We start from the raw sequence: 20,836 nt of genomic DNA on the forward strand, positions 1-20,836 counted from the left end.
AAATTTTTAATTTTTATTCTGTTAAACCAGAGAGTTATGTGACACAGAATAGTTAATAAATAACATTTCCCACATGTCTACTTTACATCAGCACAATTTTGGAAACAACATTTTTTTTTCCTTAGGAAGTTATAAGGGTTAAAAGTTGACCAGCAATTTGTCATTTTTACAACAAAATGTACAAAACCATTTTTTAGGGACCACCTCTTATTTGAAGTCACTTTAAGGGGTCTATATGGCAGAAAATAAGCAAAAGTGACACCATTCTAAAAACTGCACCCCTCAAGCTGATCAAAACCACATTCAAGAAGTTTATTAAACCTTCAGGTGTTTCACAGCAGCAGAAGCAACATGGAAGGAAAAAAATGAACATTTAACTTTATAGTCACAAAAATGATCTTTTAGCAACATTTAATTTTATTTTCCCAAGGGTAAAAGGAGAAAGTGGACCCCAAAAGTTGTTGTCCAATTTATCCTGAGTACGCTTAAACCCCATATATGTGGGGGAACCACTGTTTGGGCGCACGGCAGGGCCCGGAAGGGAAGGAGCGCCATTTGACTTTTTGAATGGAAAATTAGCTCCAATCGTTAGCGGACACCATGTCGTGTATAGAGAGCCCCTGTGTGCCTAAACTTTGGAGCTCCCCCACAAGTGACCCTATTTTGGAAACTAGACCCCCCAAGGTACTTATCTAGATGCATAGTGAGCATAGTGAGTGCTTCACAAATTGATCCATAAAAATGAAAAAGTACTTTTTTTCACAAAAAATTAATTTTAGCCTCAATTTTTTCATTTTCACATGGGTAACAGGATACAATGGATCCTAACGTTTGTTGGGCAATTTCTCCTGAGTACACCAATACCTCGTATGTGGTCATAAACCACTCTTTGGGCATACGGCAGAGCTCGGAAGGGAAGGAGCACCATTTGACTTTTTGAATGGAAAATTAGCTCCAATCGTTAGAGGACACCATGGAGGGACACCGGGACTCGGGAGGTACGGGGGATGGGATCGGACTGTGGGGGGAGCAGAGGACAGGACAGAGGGGAGAGGAGGGCAGCGGAGGACAGGACAGAGGGGAGGAAAGACTGACGGTGGTGACAGATCGCCGCCATCAGTCCGTGGCGGGGGCAGATTGCGGTCTCCAGCCATGGCCGATGATATTGCAGCATCGGCCATGGCTGGTTTGTAATATTTCACCAAGTTTCATTGGTGAAATATTATAATCGCTCTGATTGAAAGTGAAAATGAAACAGTCACTTTCCACAGCCAGTCAGAGCGATCGTAGCCACGGGGGGGGGGGCAAAGCCACCCCCCGGGGTCAAGTATAGGTCCTCCTGTACCTGCAGATCGGATGACCTTTCATTGACCCCGGTCACCCAACCCGCATTCTGTGACACAGCATATGCATCAGAAGTCGGGTTGGCACCGACTTTCATGATGCATACGCTGTGTCACAGGTCGGGAATCCAGAATACACACTGCACCCTAGAATCCCATGTACTCGTCTTCCTCTGCCCTAACTGGTATACTGCTGCTTTTTTCCCTGGCTTTAATTCCATGTATCATACTTAAAATCTACTGAATGCATATTGATATATCCATGCTCCTCACACCTAGCCCAATCCTTCCATCTTATTCTGTATTTCATCAGCTTTGATGCTAATTAAATGTTCTATTAGCTGCAATCTGTTAATTGCTCCCTGCTGTGAACTGTCCTCCCGCTCCATCCTCCTCCCCTCTCTCTCACCTGGCTTCATTTCATGGACATTTGAATGGTATAATTTGAATGGAGCAGGTCAAACTTGACATAATAATAATAATAATAATAATAATCTTTATTTTTATATAGCGCTAACATATTCCGCAGCGCTTTACAGGTTGCACATATTATCATCGCTGTCCCCGTTGGGGCTCACAATCTAAATTCCCTATCAGTATGTCTTTGGTATGTGGGAGGAAACCGGAGTACCCGGAGGAAACCCACGCAAACACGGGGAGAACATACAAACTCTTTGCAGATAGTGTCCTTGGTGGGATTTGAACCCAGGACCCCAGCGCTGCAAGGCTGCAGTGCTAACCACTGCGCCACCATGCTGCCCCAAACATGACATCATTTGAAATGACATCTTTAAAGTGTAACATTAGAAATATACCAGAAATAGTCCAGAAATCGGTCAGAAGGTAAGAGTAATCACTGTTTTCTAATTTTACTTGCCTTTCTTTTCTTCCCCAGCTCTTTAACCATGCTCACATTTGCCCTCACCGTTTTTGCTCCACTAATCCTCACTCTCCTTCGCTATCCCCAAACCCCTGCACCTTCGAACCAAATAACTATCTTCTCCTCTCTTTAACCACCCACCTCGCTTCATCTGCAGCCCTGCTCCTTAACATCGGACCTCTCCTACTAAAATATAATATAAGCCGATCACTCTCCTTCACCCACCTGCTTTCCCTCTCTCTGCTCCTTCTCACTGTTGTCGACATATCCCCCAATCCTGGCCCCCTCACCTCATACATCCCACTAATCCTCACCACTATCCTTCTCACACTTAAAATCTGTGCCACTGACCCCCACCCCTCTGCTCCCTCTCTCTGGGGCACTTTGGAATGCCAACTCTATCTGCAACAAGCTCCACGTGATCCACGATTAGTGTTGAGCCACCCCCTAGTGTTCGAGTTTGGTTCGGTTCATCGAATTGGGGCGTGTTCGATGAATGTACGTCGAACATTCGACAAACAACGTCGAACCCCATTGAAACCAATGGCAGGCAAACACAAACACATACAAACACATAGAATACACATAGAAAACACTGACAAAAAAGCTGACAAACTGCTCAGAAGACACAACAAACACAAGGAAAAGTCATAACTACATATATTCATGCGAAAATAAAAGAGGTGGAGGAGTAAAAGGAGGAGGAGACACAGATATAGGCATGTCATGCCCTTCTAAAATCAAGAAAGGCTGGAGTAAAAATCTAAAATCAGCCTACCAACACCCAGACGTCGTGACTAAAAAATTTTAAAAAGAAATATCTTTAGGTAGAATGGCGGGTCAATTCAGAACACTTTCCTTAGAAGATGTAGTGGTATCCCCATTGGGAGTCGTGCCAAAAAAGGAACCCAATATATTCAGACTAATCCACCATTTGTGATATCCAAGGGGCAGGTCAGTAAACGACAACATCGATGCGGAACCAAGTACAGTACTATATACTGTACCTCCTTTGACGAGGCAATCAGGCGAGTCAAGAAGTTGGGAAGGGGCACCCTAATGGCCAGAACAGACATTGAGGGGGTGTTCCGGTTACTACCTGTGCCTCTGAATAGTGTCCGCCTATTGGGCTGCTTCTGTGAAGGAGCATACTACATAGATCACTGTTTGCCCATGGGGTGCTCCATATCCTGCTCACTATTTGAGGCATTTAGTTGCTTCCTCGAATGGGTCGTCATGGACGTTTCTAAGAGGGCACATATTATCCATTACCTCGACGACTTCTTATGCCTGGGCCCAAAAGATTCGCCACAGTGTGAATACACGCGGTAGTCCACCTGTGAGAAGGAGAGAGCTAGAGGGAGAGCGGACACTTCAGAGCCGAGGGGTTAGATTGAGAAAGGAAGAAGGCGGTGTAGCTTGCTTCATGGATGGGTGTGGAGAAACGGGGTCAGTGGGTGCTCTCGTCCGCTGGCCCGGCTGTCTTTAGCAAGACTGCATGGACCACGGCTCATACTATTGAATGCCCGCTCTATCTCCCCGTGGGCAATACACTACACAGACAACACAGGGTTAAGGTAAAACAGTGTGGCAATACTTTATTGAACCACAACACACAATAGCAAACAGAACAATACCACCATGACTGGAATTGTTTGTTTACATGGGTGCATATAAAATATCACTGCGCCTCCACGTGTTTCCAGTATGACATGATGTCAGAGCTCCCAGGGTCGCTACTCCATCTGTGGATGAATGCACAGAGAAGGGGTAACGACAAGCATAGGGAGATGACCAAGAACTGTCCATAGAGTCCATACAAGGTCCAAAGCCAGTTGACACGAGAGTCACCACCTGGCTTATCTGACCATCTCCATGAAACCAGGAGACCAGCGGGTCCAAACCCTGGCTTTCTCCAAACATATCCATGGTGCAGAGATGGTCACTGGATCAGTTCTGTGTCCTTCCAACCGGAGCCGAAAACCCCTAGGTTGTATCCTATAGAATCCTAGATCAGTGTCCCTCGTGATGGTGCCATGATGAATTGGCTGCAGTCCTTTCTCTTGTCTGTTGGGTGGTTTGCAGAATGTCTGGCTGGTAGCTCTGTCTTAAGGTACCGTCACATTTAGCGACGCTGCAGCGATCTAGACAACGATGCCAATCGCTGCAGCGTCGCTGTGTGGTCGCTGGAGAGCTGTCACACAGACAGCTCTCCAGCGACCAACGATGCCGAAGTCCCCGGGTAACCGGGGTAAACATCGGGTTACTAAGCGCAGGGCCGCGCTTAGTAACCCGATGTTTACCCTGGTTACCAGTGTAAATGTAAAAAAACCCCAAACACTACATACTTACATTCCGATGTCTGTCGCGTCCCCCGGCGTCCGCTTCCCTGCACTGTGTAAGCGCCGGCCATAAAGCAGAGCGGTGACGTCACCGCTGTGCCCTGCTTTACGGCCAGCCGGCGCTGACACAGTGCAGGGAAGCAGAACGCCGGGGGACGCGACAGACATTGGAATATAAGTATGTAGTGTTTGTTTTTTTTACATTTACACTGGTAACCAGGGTAAATATCAGGTTACTAAGCGCGGCCCTGCGCTTAGTAACCCGATGTTTACCCTGGTTACCAGTGAAGACATCACTGAATCCGCGTCACACACACCGATTCAGCGATGTCAGCGGGTGATCCAGCGACGAAATAAGGTGCTGGCCTTCTAGCTCCGACCAACGATGTCACAGCAGGATCCTGATCACTGCTGCGTGTCAAACACAACGATATCGCTATCCAGGAAGCTGCAATGTCACGGATCGCTAGCGATATCGTTGTTAAGTTGTTCAGTGTGAAGGTACCTTTACTTAAGACTCTCAGGATGTGAACTCTGAGTCATTTTATACCTAAAGGTACCGTCACACTAAACGATATCGCTAGCGATCCGTGACGTTGCAGCGTCCTCGCTAGCGATATCGTTTAGTTTGACACGCAGCAGCGATCAGGATCCTGCTGTGATGTCGCTGGTCGCTGAATAAAGTCCAGAACTTTATTTGGTCGTCCGATCGCCGTGTATCGTTGTGTTTGACACCAAAAGCAACGATACCAGCGATGTTTTACACTGGTAACCAGGGTAAACATCGGGTTACTAAGCGCAGGGCCGCGCTTAGTAACCCGATGTTTACCCTGGTTACCAGCGTAAAAGTAAAAAAAACAAACAGTACATGCTCACCTGCGCGTCCCCCAGCGTCTGCTTCCGTCTCTGACTGAGATCCGGCCCTAAAGAGAAAGTGAAAGCACAGCGGTGACGTCACCGCTGTGCTGTTAGGGCCGGAGCTCAGTCAGTGTCAGGAAGCAGACGCTGGGAGACGCGCAGGTGAGTATGTACTATTTGTTTTTTTTACTTTTAAGCTGGTAACCAGGGTAAACATCGGGTTACTAAGCGCGGCCCTGCGCTTAGCAACCCGATGTTTACCCTGGTTACCCGGGGACCTCGGCATCGTTGGTCGCTGGAGAGCGGTCTGTGTGACAGCTCTCCAGCGATCAAACAGCGACGCTGCAGCGATCGACATCGTTGTCGCTATCGCTGCAGCGTCGCTTAATGTGACGGTACCTTAAGGCATGTAAGCTATTTTTAGAATTACCCAGGGTCTTTCAGTTCAACATCAAGATAAGGTACACAATGGTGATGGGATTAAGTAGCACTATTAGCATATAAGCACACATCAATAAACAAAGCTTAAGCCACTCAATGTACAGTCACTATTAAGGTACCGTCACATTAAGCGACGCTGCAGCGATAGCGACAGCAATGCCGATCGCTGCAGCGTCGCTGTTTGTTCGCTGGAGAGCTGTCACACAGACCGCTCTCCAGCGACCAACGATGCCGAGGTCCCCGGGTAACCAGGGTAAGCATCGGGTTGCTAAGCGCAGGGCCGCGCTTAGTAACCCGATGTTTACCCTGGTTACCAGCGTAAAAGTTAAAAAAACAAACAGCACATACTCACCAGCGCGTCCCCCAGCCTCTGCTTCCTGACACTGACTGAGCTCCGGCCCTAACAGCACAGCGGTGACGTCACCGCTGTGCTTTCACTTTCAGTTTAGGGCCGGCGCTCAGTCAGTGTCAGGAAGCAGAGGCTGGGGGACGCGCTGGTGAGTATGTGCTGTTTGTTTTTTTAACTTTTACGCTGGTAACCAGGGTAAACATCGGGTTACTAAGCGCGGCCCTGCGCTTAGTAACCCGATGTTTACCCTGGTTACCAGTGTAAAATATCGCTGGTATCCTTGCTTTTGCTGTCAAACACGGCGATACACGGCGACCTAGCGACCAAATAAAGTGCAGACCTTCTAGCAGCGACCAGCAAATTCACAGCGGGATCCAGATCGCTGCTGCGTGTCAAATACAGCGATATCGCTATCCAGGTCGCTGCAACGTCACGGATCGCTGGCGATATCGCCTAGTGTGACGGTACCTTTACAGACTTAAGGTACCGTCACATTAAGCGACGCTGCAGCGATAGCGACAACGATGCCGATCGCTGCAGCGTCGCTGTTTGATCGCTGGAGAGCTGTCATACAGACCGCTCTCCAGAGACCAACGATGCCGAGGTCCCCGGGTAACCAGGGTAAACATCGGGTTGCTAAGCGCAGGGCCGCGCTTAGTAACCCGATGTTTACCCTGGTTACCAGCGTAAAAGTAAAAAAAACAAACAGTACATACTTACATTCGCGTCCCCCGGCGTCTGCTTCCTGACACTGACTGAGCTCCGGCCCTAACAGCAGAGCGGTGACGTCACCGCTGTGCTTTCACTTTAGGGCCGGCGCTCAGTCAGTGTCAGGAAGCAGACGCTGGGGGAGGTATGACGCTGGGTGAGTATGTACTGTTTGTTTTTTTTACTTTTACGCTGGTAACCAGGGTAAACATCGGGTTACTAAGCGCGGCCCTGCGCTTGGTAACCCGATGTTTACCCTGGTTACCAGTGTAAAACATCGCTGGTATCGTTGCTTTTGGTGTCAAACACAACGATACACGGCGATCGGACGACCAAATAAAGTTCTGGACTTTATTCAGCGACCAGCGACATCACAGCAGGATCCTGATCGCTGCTGCATGTCAAACTAAACGATATCGCTAGCGAGGACGCTGCAACGTCACGGATCGCTAGCGATGTCGTTTAGTGTGACGGTACCTTTAAGGTACCGTTACACTAAACGACTTACCAACGATCACGACCAGCGATACGACCTGGCCGTGATCGTTGGTAAGTCGTTGTGTGGTCGCTGGGGAGCTGTCACACAGACAGCTCTCTCTAGTGACCAACGATCAGGGGAACGACTTCGGCATTGTTGAAACTGTCTTCAACGATGCCGAAGTCCCCCTTCAGCACCCGGGTAACCAGGGTAAACATCGGGTTACTAAGTGCATACTCACATTCTGATGTCTGTCATGTCCCCCGGCGTCCACAGGGTTAAAACTGCTTTCGGCAGGAACGCTGGTAATGCACGCGCTGCTGCCGAGAGCTTCCCTGCACTGAATGTGTCAGCGCCGGTCATAAACATCACCGCTGTGCTCTGCTTTACGGCCGACGCTGACACAGTCAACCCTGTGGTTGCTGTCACACATAACGAGATCTTTAGTGGGATCGTTGCTTACGTCACCAAAAGCGTGAACGTTACCGATATCGTTATGTGTGACTCAGCCTTTACACAGTATGTTAGATAGTATATCAGTGAGCAAGTCTGTCTTCTTGACCCACCAGACATAATCACTTAAATTCACAAGCCAATATACAAATAAAAAGCCAGTTCTTTTGTTTTTGCAAAACATGGTTGTCTGGGAAATTAAGATACAATCTGGTTTCTTCACATGGTGTACTCTGCTGAGTAGCAGAAACTGCTACTAGGCCCAAAGTATTGCCTGGGCTAGATGCAGTTAAAAATTAGTACTTAAATAAACAGGCGGTGTAGCTTGCTTCATGGGTGGGGTACTCTGCTGAGTAGCAGAAACTGGTACTAGGCCCAAAAGGATTTACTGGGTTAGATGCAGTAAAAATTTAGATACACAGGTGGTGTAGCTAGCTTCACAAGCGGTCTACACCGCTGACGTGCAGACACTGCTACTAAGCCCAAAACGATTTACTGGGTTAGATGCAGTAAAAATTTAGATACACAGGCGGTGTAGCTAGCTTCACAGGCAGGCTACTCAGATGACTACCATACAATGCTACTAGCTCAAAATGATTGGCTGAGCTAGATTACACCAAATGCTGTGACAAACACTTGCACAGCACTGGCACAGACCTGCCTGGCAAAAAAATGCTATGAACTGCTGAAACCTACCCTGAAAAGGGCTGATATTACAACTAGTCCCGACTCCCTAAACCTATCTCTAACAGAAAATTTGCTTGCAAAAAACACTCTTAGACTGTATAGCACCCACAGCAGCAGCAGTGCCGTCTAACACTAAGCTGCAGCAGTGAGGAAATGGTGGTGATGCTGAAAATGGCTGGTTGTTATAGGGCAAGGACATGTGACATACACAGCCAATGACACATGCCCTTGCTTGTGTGCATCACACAACCACACAAGCAAGAAGACATTATGGATGCACCCACGCTCGAGGCATTAGCATCTCATTGATTACATCATTGCCAGGAAAAGGGATGAGATGGACTTTAGAGTGACGAGGGCCATGTGTGGTGCAGACTGCTGGACTGACCATCGCCTCATTGTGTCTAAGTGCAGGCTCCGCATCCTGCCTGCTAGGAGACCCCAAGGGCAGAAAATGACAAAGAGGCTGAATATCTATAAACTGAAAAATAAAAGAATTGCAAGGGAATTTGCCAATGACCTTGATGGCAGACTGTTAAATATACTGCAGGCAGAGGAGATCGGCGTTGAGGAACAGTGGACAATTCTGAGAGATCCTGTCTATAATACTGCTCTGGAGCATCTTGGATCAGCAGCCAGAAATAATCAAGACTGGTTCGATGAAAACGACAAGGAAATAAAGACACTCCTAAAAGAGAAACATCAGTGGTACAAGGTGTATCAAAATGATACCACGTCGTTAGCTAAGAAAGATGCCTTTACCAACATAAAAAGAAAGGTACAGATCAAGCTACGCAAGATGCAGGATAACTGGTTTAGCAAGAAGGCAGATGAAATTCAGGGCTATGCAGATACCCATGACCAGAAACGCTTCTACGATGCGCTCAAAGCTGTATATGGACCTCAGTCATCAAGCTCTTCATCTCGGCTTAACGCACATGTAACTAAACTCCTGACAGAAAAGAAACAAATTCTGGAATGGTGGGCTGAGCACTTTAATAATATTCTTAATTGCCCTGCCAATATCAATGATGAGGCTATTGCTCGCTTGCCCCAGGTAGAAATCAACAAGGACCTTGAGGTTCTTCCAAGTGGAGATGAAGTCAGGAAAGCAGTAAAACAACTTTCTTGTGGAAAAGCACCCAGAAATGATGCTATACCTGCTGATGTATATAAAGCTGGCGGCCCTGCTCTGATGCAAACGGTGACCAAACTATTCCAGTATATGTGGAAAAAGGAACAGGTTCCACAACAGATGAATGATGCCAGCATAATTCACATATACAAGAGGAAAGATAATCGCCAATCTTGTGACAACCATCGAGGTATCTCCCTTCTGTACGCTGCAGGCAAACTATTGGCTCGTCTCTTGCTCAACCGCCTTTTACATTGAGCAAGGCCTATTACCTGAAAGCCAGTGTGGTTTCCGTGCTAAAGGTGGAACAGTAGATATGGTCTTTTCAGCATGTCAACTTCAGGAAAAGTGCCAGGAGCAACACCGTGACTTTTATGTAACTTTTGTTGATTTGACCAAGGCTTTCGACACAGTCAGTAGAGACGGCCTGTGGAAGATCATGGCAAGATTCGGATGCCCGAGCAAGTTCATCTCAATCATCCAGTTCCATGATGGCATGATGGTGAAGGTTCTGAACGATGGAGACAAATCTGAGGCTTTCCCAGTAACAAACGGCGTAAAACAAGGCTGTGTGCTTGCTCCAACCCCGTTCAGTATGCTATTCTCTGCAATGTTAAGTGATGGCTTTAACAACTGTGAAGATGGAATCCAGGGTAGGTACAGGACTGATGGCAAGCTATTCAACCCAAAACGCATGAAGGCGGTTACGAAAGTGCATGAGACTGTTATCCGTGAATTATTATTTGCAGATGACTGTGCACTTAATGCTAGCACAGAACAGCAGATGCAGCATGAAATGGACTGTTTTTCGCAAGCTTGTGACAGTTTTGGTATCAAGATCAATATTAGAGAAACCGAAGTCTTGTATCAACCTGTTCCAGGAAAACTATACAAGGCACCACGTATCACAGTGAAAGAGCAAAACCTCAAAGCAGTCGATAACTTCACATACTTAGGCAGCACATTTTCTCGTGAAGTAACCATAGACGCTGAGGTTAATAACAGAATTGCCAAAGCCAGTGCCGCCTTCGGGAGACTGCGTAAGAACGTCTGGGAGCGAAGGGGACTCATCCTTACCACCAAGCTGAAGGTCTATTGCGCGGTGGTCCTCACCACACTTCTCTATGCTAGCGAGACCTGGACAGTGTACAGCCGGCATGCTAAACAGCTTAATCATATCCACATGAGTTGCCTCTGCAGACTCCTCCACATCAGGTGGCAAGACAATGTCCCGGACATGGCAATTCTGGAACAAACTGGGCTCTGCAGCGTTTACATTCTCCTGCTGAAAGTCCAAGCCACGTGGGCTGGACACATGGTTAGAATGCCTGACCGCCGACTACCAAAACAACTGCTGTATGGAGAACTGTGCCAAGGAAAGCGAGCAGTTGGGGGGCAGAAGAAGCGCTATAAAGACTGCCTTAAGGAGTCTCTCAAAAACCTGGAAGTCAACACCAATGAATGGGAAGAGCTTGCCCTGGATCGTCCAAGTTGGTGGGGCAGGATCACCTCAGGAGCACGTGCAACAGAAGATAGGAAAATCTTTGATGCAAAAAGAAAGCGCGCTGTCCACAAGGCACAAGTAGAATCTGGTGTACTGACCACATTTACTTCCTTACGTCAAGTATGTGGGCGAACCTTCAGGGCCCGGATTGGACTCATCAGCCACCACTGGACCCATAACTACTAATTCTCTTCAAACCCTGAAGTCATGGTCATCTTCGACTACGAAGGACGAACATTATATATATATATATATATATATATATATATATATATATATATATACTGTACGTGTGTGCACATAAAAGCAATAATTAAAAAAAATGAGGTTGCTCAGTTCATAGCAAGCGTGACATTGCTATATATCATTTGGGAGTAAACATAAGTGCGATCAGTGTAAACGTTGCCCTATAACCTTTCAGTGTTTGGTAAAAGATGGAAATGTGACTAGAATGACAAGAATATTTAATAGCCCCCTTTATTCTACTTATTCTTAGCATACATGTTTTAGGTCTGTACAGACTGTACAGACTCAAATTCAAGTGCTTCTGGCTATGTTCACATGTTGCGACTATTGCATTTTTTGTGACAGTTTCAGCAAAAATGCATTGCTTTTTTGTGATTTTTCCACATCTTCCAATTTTTTGCGTTGAACTCATAGGAATTTGCTGAACCTGATCAATTCGAACAATAATGTCTTGCAGTTATTGCTATGAGGGACTAACATAACCTGGATAAAAGTAGACGAGAGTTATTTTTTTGTTGTGAATCAGTGTAGTGATAGGACATTACAGAGCACAGTTTAGCCTTTGAGATAGAGTTAGAAAGTCATAAAACACTGAGCAAATTGTAAAAATAGTGCGAGTGACAGCACAGCATCGAAGAAGTTTAGAGTGTGAAGATTATTTTTATTTATTTTTAGATCACCATTGATATTATGTTGCGGTACATGAAAGAGTGTTATATACAAAATACAAATATAAATTAAAGTGAACAAACTAACAATGACAGAATGGTATAGAGGGAAGAATGCCCTTCAATTGTGGGCTTACAATCTCCCAGATAATGAGAAAGGAGACAGTAGGTTCGGTGGCTTACTCCAGTTCCGATGGTGGAGAGGTAACATCTTTTTAATTGCAGGCTGTAGGCTTGCTGGAAGAGATGCGTTTTCACATTGCATCTTAAAGTTCCAAAACTCACAGATAATCAGATTTGTTGGGCCACAGAATTCCAGAGTATGGTGGATGCTAAGGAGACAATTGGGTGAGGAACGTATACGTTTGGAGGAGAGAAGAAGGTCTTGAAATGACTGGAGATTGCGTGTTGGAAGATAACAGGAGATTAGTTTGGAGATTTATTTAGGAGACAGACTTGTAGGTCAATGTCAAGAGTTTGAACCAGATACCCTGGGGAATTAGGAGCCAATGAAGGGATTTGCAGAGGGGAAAGTGGAGGAATAGTGTGGCGAGAGACTGATTAGTCGTGCAGCAGAGTTAAGGAAAGACTGGAGAGTTGCAAGAGAGTTAGCAGGGAGGCCACAGAGGAGGATATTTCAGTAGTTGAGGAGGGAGATGATGAGGCATACACTAACATTTTAGAATACTACAAAGATTTCAACTACCCAAACATAAAATATATGTAAAATTAAATAAATCTTTATGATGTAAAGTATAACATACAATTAAAAGACAGATTTAAAGGGGAAATTCCAACAAAGACAAGAGTGGTAATCGATCCATTATACAAATAAATAAATAGTCACACAGATGCATAGTTTATAATATAGCGTGGTATCACCAAAGAATAAATAATGCATTACATAGGCCAACTGTGTGTAAACATGATCAGATTAGGTACAGGAACCATGGTTCCATATGGTGGTTATGTGCAAAAATGGTAAAAAGTGATATACTTAGAACTGCTGTCCCAATCAAAATAACTAAATGTAGAAGGAGCAAACGTGTGCCACAATCATTGATTATAGAAGAACAAATACATTAATATATTTATAAATATTAGCTCAAATGCTTACACAGTAGTTTAGAAAATATCAGCTGATGTGGCACAACAGTCAAAGTAACATGCACACGTTGCGGATTTTGATGCGGATGCGCAGGGTTTTTGGACCCGCGGAATTGCATCAATTCCGCATTGTAGTGTACAAGTAATGTTAGTCAATGGGAAATCCAGAATTGGTGTGCTATGCTGTGAAAAAATCCGTGAGGATTCTCAGCATTTTATTTTCTGCAGCATGTCAATTCTCTTTGCGGCTCTGCAGCATTTCTGCACCCATTGGCTTCCATTGAGTCAGTCAAATGCGCAGCAAAATCGCAGGTGTAGAAAGATTTGTGATTTTGCTGTGGAGCTGAGTGCGAAAAATGCTGCAGATAAGGAGGAGGAAGTGTGTGGGCAGAGACTATGGTGTGGGCGGAGACCATGTGTGAGCGGAAAAGATGTGCGTGTCTGTGTGTATCTGTGTGTGTCTGCGGGTGTGTGCGTGGCTGTGTGTGTGTGGATCTGTGTGTAGAGAAAATTACAGGAATGAATTTAGGACTAATCAGAAGTCAATTGTGCACATGTAATCCCTTTAAAACTTAGCTTTTAATATAATAATAATTATCAAACCCTGACCCAAAGCAAACCTTGGTTTAATACCATATAAAATAAAATACAATACCACACATCAGGTCACCTATTAGATTACTGTACTATGACCTACTGTTCTCGCCTGCCTTACTGTGGAGGTTGGCACCCTAAGAGATGATTTTTTGGCGCCCCCACTCAACGCAGGCTGTCCCTCTCTTCTCTACAATGTCCCTCTAGATGTAGGTGGGAAAACAATATAGCAGAGAACAGTGGTGAAAAAAATAGGATATTACAAAATATATGCAAACAGTAAGAGAATTTTAACAGGTGCCTCCAAATGCTACATTAATGATCCAGCACATAGCTAAACACCAATAGAGTATGGATATTCAGTCCAACCAATAACCGTATTTGTCCCATGTCAGTGATGAACATTCAATGTCACATACACAATACCAAAGGGACCAGCCCAAAAAGGATCAGAATATACCAATGCACAAAATAAAATATGACTTAGCGTGTGCTTGTATTTCCCCGACGCGTTTCCCCGTTAGCACGGTTCATCAGGAGGGGATGATGTGGTCTTCAGTGCCACCGGATGCCATATGGATGACTAGCATAAGCCGGCGGTAAAGTCTGCGGGCATAAATAGCTACCATTGAATCCACGCGCCATAATAGGCCCCGCCCACACACGGATATAGCGGAACTCCATCCAGGTCAAGCCAGCGTTTCATACCCCAGTTTTAAATAAAATACCGATACCACCAGTCCAACATTACTTAATAATGCGATGCCATATTTAAATAGGTACTCAGTATTGTTATTCTTATTCCTACGTTCTCCATCGCCTGTACCCGATGTTTTACTTCCGGGTTATAGTGTGTCCAGGTACGCATAAGCTATTTATTACCGCTCATGCGCATTCCTGATTTTAATGACACGCAGCTATCACACAGCTTGCGTATCATAAGGAGTTTGCGCAATGCCACCAGAAGGACACATCACCGCCAAGGTATACTCCATTTTCTCTTGCTCATGCGCACTCCTAATAGGTATGACACGCATACCTCATATAGCGTGCGTGTCACAGGGAGTCTGCGCCATGCCAATAGATGGACGTACCCTTTCTCTGCCGATGTACCACTGATCTACCACTGATTGTGATAGTACATTGTTGCAGATTGCATAAGGCAAAGGAAAAATGACTGTAAACATATGCACACAAAGAGTTTAAGGATGTGTTATCAATTCCAAAATGGTTAAATATATGGCCACAGAAGAACTGCCTTAATAATATTAAAACTGGGAAAATTAGACGCCTTTAGATAAACTGTACAACTGATATTCATGAAATAATACAAAAATCATTACCCCTATAATCGGGAACATGCACAAGCATGCATTATTAGGGATATGGGACTATTCCGGACAATACTCCAATTACAAATCACCCTATGTGCGACAAGGACGGACAAACAAGTGATCCAACAGATGTTATTAAATAAAACAGGTATATGACAAACACTCATTGAGCCCCTTTGGGGACAGTGATTGCAATCTGTATATCCACTCCGTCTCTCTCCTCAGTATCATCTTGTCTAGATCACCTCCTCTGATTTTTGGTTTGACCAATTCAATCATACTGAATGAGATTTCACGGAGATTCCCACCGTGGCAGTTGTTTATGTGTCGAGCCACTGGGGTATCCCGTTTATGCCTGATATCCCCCAGGTGCTCGCCAACCCTAACCCTGAGCTCCCTCAGGGTTTTGCCTATGTAGTCCAACGGACAGGTACAAGTCGCCTTGTAGACTACACCAGTGGACTTGCAATTTCCAAAATCTCTCAGGTAGAAGACCTTCCCATTTGAAGCACTCATAAAGGTCTTCCCTTGGGTCATAACATCACATCTGGCACAATTGCCGCATCTAAAGAACCCCAGCGGTTTCCTGTCCAACCACGTCCCTGGTTTAGACGGTCTCTGGTATAGGCTATGCACCAAACGGTCACCTATTGATCTACCCCTCCTATATGTTACACTTGGTTTCGAGGGTAGGTACTTCCTTAGTCCAGGGTCAGCTAAAAGAATCCCCCAGTGCTTTTTAAGTACCTGGTAGACCCTTTCTGATTGTCCATCATAGGTGCCAATAAGCCTAACCATCTCTTCCTTTTGTAAACTGGAGGTATCTTTTGATCTCAGCAGAGACTGTCTATTGGTTCTCAGAACCTCATGAAAAGGACCATCCAATACCTCACAGGGATAATCCCTTGCCCTAAAGCGTTGATATAAATCTCTAGCTTGTTTTCTATACATCCCCTCATCCGTACAATTTCTTTTGATTCTCATGAATTGTCCTTTCGGTATCCCCCTCTTAAGGGGGACCGGGTGATGACTTGTCCATCTTAACCCTTGTCAGGCTGCATAATTTTACAACCTTAACAGGCTGCATAGGTACAATTGTACCTTCACATATACCTCCACTGTGGGAAGACTTTACTTGGTTTCAGAAACTAAAGTTCATTCAGCTACAAATGTTATGCTGATATCTATTGTTCAGTGTTGTTACTGGTCACTTATGTTGCTGTCAATTAAGTTAATTCAAACTGGGAGTGGCTTCTACTTGTCTTCCTGCCTCCCTCCTCTCATTAGCCATTTTGCTGTTCATCTCATTGCTGTGAGCACACATTTCTAGGCTTGTGAAGTCTTCAATTTCTTGGAAACGAAGGTAGGAAAGTCTCACAGCATCTAACAGCCAGTTATACCTTTATTCTCATTATGTGGGGACAGAACAGTCAAATTGTCTTTCAGCCTGGACTTGGCTTACATATATTTTGTATGAAACTTATCACTATAGGTATAATTTTTATACGAAAAATGGATAATAATTAGTATCTACATATTGTTTTACGATGTTTTATTTATATTCAGCACAAAATACGAAGCCAAAATTCATCTAGCAAGTCATCATGAGTGATAGTAATGCTGGATCTAGTTTCCGCCATAATCCAAGAAAACGTGTTTGCAGGTTAGTATAATTTTGTGAAAAGCCAATAATGTAGTATTTCGGAAAATTATTTATTTTACATTTTTTCATATTTACAGATTTACATCTGACGAAATAATGCGAATGCTAGAAGAATCTGATTCTGAGCATGAGGATGAACCATATGTTGCATCTGATGATGAAAACTATGTACCACAAGTGGATGTTACTGAAGAAGATTCAGACATTGAACAAGAAATGGTCATAGAGCATGAAAATGAATACGAATCAGACGAAAGTGTTGAGGATGATTCTGTGCCTCAAAGTGCAGGCGACATTTGGACTACTAAGGATGAAACTCAATGGTGCAGTAATCCACTGCCAAATGCACAAACAAAATCTCGTAATGTCCTACGACAAAGAGGTGGCCCTGCAGCAATCAGCAACCTATATACAGCAAAAGAGCTATTCAAGTCCATCATGACTCCCGAGATGTGTGACATCATATTACGGGAAACGAATCGAAAGGCCAAGAGAGTTTGTGATGCTTATAACAACGAACTGGTACAACGTTTTCCTGATTCTTCCAAACGGCCACCACAAAAAACATTCAAGCAATTTACTGAAACTGAACTTCATGCATTTTTGGGCATACTGATTGCTGCTGGTGTGCACAGAGCCAACAAAGAGAATCTGGAGGAAATGTGGAATGTTGCTGCTCTGCCTCTTATACGTGCAGCCATGTCTCGTGACCGCTTCAAGATGATACTCAGATTTATCAGGTTTGACAACGAAAATACACGTGCAGAACGTGTGCAAACAGATAAAGCTGCACCAATACGGGACATCTGGACAATGCTGAACAGTAATCTGGAGAGAGCCTACAAGCCATATCATTGTATCACCGTCGACGAGCAATTATTTCCATTTAGAGGTCATACTAAATTTACCCAGTATATACCTTCAAAACCAGCTAAATATGGCATAAAGATTTTCTGGGCTTGTGACTCATCAAATGCCTACCCTTTACAAGGTCAGCTCTACACTGGGAAACCAACTGATGGTCCTCGACAAGTAAACATTGGAGAACGAACAGTATTGGACCTAGTGAGCTCGTATAAAGGCTCTGGAAGAAATGTCACCACCGATAACTTCTTTACAACCATGGAACTAGCTAAGGTATTGAACTCCTGGAACATGACACTAGTTGGTACAGTGAGAAAAAACAAAAGGTTCCTACCTAACAACATGCAGCCTGCCAAAGAAAGGCCTGTAAACTCGACAAATTTTGCCTACAATCATGATGCAACAGTCTGTTCATATGTACCAAAGAAGAACAAATCAGTCGTGCTTCTATCATCTATGCACATGACGGGAGAAGTTGAAGAGACACTAGCAGCCAAGCCAGAGATAATAAAATACTACAACATAACAAAAGGTGGCGTTGATGTTATGGATAAAATGTTGGGAGAGTACACTGTGAAACGACGAACATCACGTTGGACTTTGGCATTTTTCTACAATATGATTGATGTCAGTGGGTTAGCATCCTACATCATCTACAGAGAACACAATCCAAGCTTCAGGGCAAAGGATCAACGAAGAAAGTTCCTGAAAGATCTCGCAAATCAGCTGTGTATGATTGCAATTGAAGATCGTAGTACAAACAAAATGATAATGAGAAACCATTTTCTTCGAGGTGCAGTAGAAATGGTGCTTGGACGATGCATTGTGGTAGCATCGCAGCCAGCAGCTGGCCCCAACATACCTCATGGTAGTCGTGGACCCTCCCCTGTTGTTGGTAGTTGCTATGTCTGCAGAGACCTGAGGCGAAAACAACGCAAGACTAGAAAGTCTTGTGTGGTTTGTGTGAAACCCATTTGCGATGAACACTCTGTAGCAAAGCCAACATGCATTACTTGCAAAGAAAATCAATAAAAAAAAGTTTCTTACATTTTCTTTTATAATGTAAATGAACAGTTTTTTACTTGTTTATAATAGTTAAATAGCATTATCATTAAAAAAAATTTATGCTTTTTCCCTTGCATTATCTTCATTCAAAATATATGAGGTACATTTGTACCTATGCAGCTTGTTATGGATGCAAAAAGATCTCGACCCCTTATCTCGGAAGCGGGTGGAGATATTTTATTGAAATTTGGCCAATATATTCTGGACCAAAAATGTAGAGATGTCACGAAATTTCAGCCCTCTACGTCTTTTCAAAAAAAAGTTATTGCAATTTTAAAACGGAATAGTTACAATTGTACCTATTCAGCCGGATAAGGGTTAACAAGCTATTAGTGGATGTCGGTTTCCGATATGTACAGGTGCTGATGTTTCCGTTAAGTTCCTTAGAAATACTTAAATCAAGGAAATTAATATTTCTATCATGATATTCATGGGTAAAGCGGAGTCCAATGCTATTAATGTTAATCACCTCCACAAACCGTTGGAGCTCATCCTCTGGGCCAGACCACAATATCAAAATATCGTCGATGTATCTGGCCCAGAGGCTGATGTACGGGTTCAACCACACTCCCCCTTCCTCAAAGATGACGGTTTCCTCCCACCAGCCCAGGAAGATGTTTGTGTACGTGGGGGCACACGGGCTCCCCATTGCAGTACCCCTGAGCTGGTGGAAGTACTTCCCATCAAAGAGGAAGTAGTTGTGGGTCAGACAGAACTGTAACAGTTCCTCCACAAACAAATTGTGTTCACGGCATTCAATCGCTCTCATCTGCAGATAATAACTGATAGCCTCCATCCCGCAGGCATGCGGGATGCTGCTATAGAGAGCCTCAACATCGATTGATACAAGTAAAGTGTTGGCTTCCACCGTAATACCCTCCAACTGACTCAATAAGTGTGTTGTATCACGGACATAGGAAGGTAAAGAAGTAACGAAGGGTCTTAAGATCTTATCGAGGTAGATCCCACTGTTTTGCGTCACTGAGTCAATCCCTGACACAATTGGGCGTCCTTTAAGGGGGGAAAGGCCCTTGTGAACTTTCGGTAGGGCATAGAAAGTAGGCCTGACTGGATTATCTGGTACCAGAAATTTCCATTCATTCAAAGATAATAATTTATCCTCTTTTGCCCTATCCAAGATATCTCTTAGTTCAAGGCTGTATCTCACAGTTGGGTCACACCCCAAAACCTCATAGGTATCCACTTCATCTAACAGTAGATGGCACATCTTTAAATAGACATGTTGGTCCATAAGTACCAGGTTACCACCCTTATCCGATGCCTTTATGATGACATCCCTATTCTTTTCTAGATTTTCTAGAGCTGTAGTCTCTTCACCAGAGAGATTAGAGCGTCCTTGCTGGTTGAAGCGAGGTATTTTGCATAAATCAGCCTCAACCAACTGCATAAAGATGTCCACACTTGTAGTGTCATTTATGGGTGGCATCCTGGTACTCCTTAAGATCTTAAGAATAGGAGTACCAGGATGCCACCCATAAATGACACTACAAGTGTGGACATCTTTATGTAGTTGGTTGAGGCTGATTTATGCAAAATACCTCGCTTCAACCAGCAAGGACACTCTAATCTCTCTGGTGAAGAGACTACAGCTCTAGAAAATCTAGAAAAGAATAGGGATGTCATCATAAAGGCATCGGATAAGGGTGGTAACCTGGTACTTATGGACCAACATGTCTATTTAAAGATGTGCGATCTACTGTTAGATGAAGTGGATACCTATGAGGTTTTGGGGTGTGACCCGACTGTGAGATACAGCCTTGAACTAAGAGATATCTTGGATAGGGCAAAAGAGGATAAATTATTATCTTTGAATGAATGGAAATTTCTGGTACCAGATAATCCAGTCAGGCCTACTTTCTATGCCCTACCGAAAGTTCACAAGGGCCTTTCCCCCCTTAAAGGACGCCCAATTGTGTCAGGGATTGACTCAGTGACGCAAAACAGTGGGATCTACCTCGATAAGATCTTAAGACCCTTCGTTACTTCTTTACCTTCCTATGTCCATGATACAACACACTTATTGAGTCAGTTGGAGGGTATTACGGTGGAAGCCAACACTTTACTTGTATCAATCGATGTTGAGGCTCTCTATAGCA

Source organism: Ranitomeya variabilis, chromosome 3, assembly GCF_051348905.1.
Source record: "Ranitomeya variabilis isolate aRanVar5 chromosome 3, aRanVar5.hap1, whole genome shotgun sequence".
Classification (NCBI taxonomy): Eukaryota; Metazoa; Chordata; class Amphibia; order Anura; family Dendrobatidae; genus Ranitomeya; species Ranitomeya variabilis.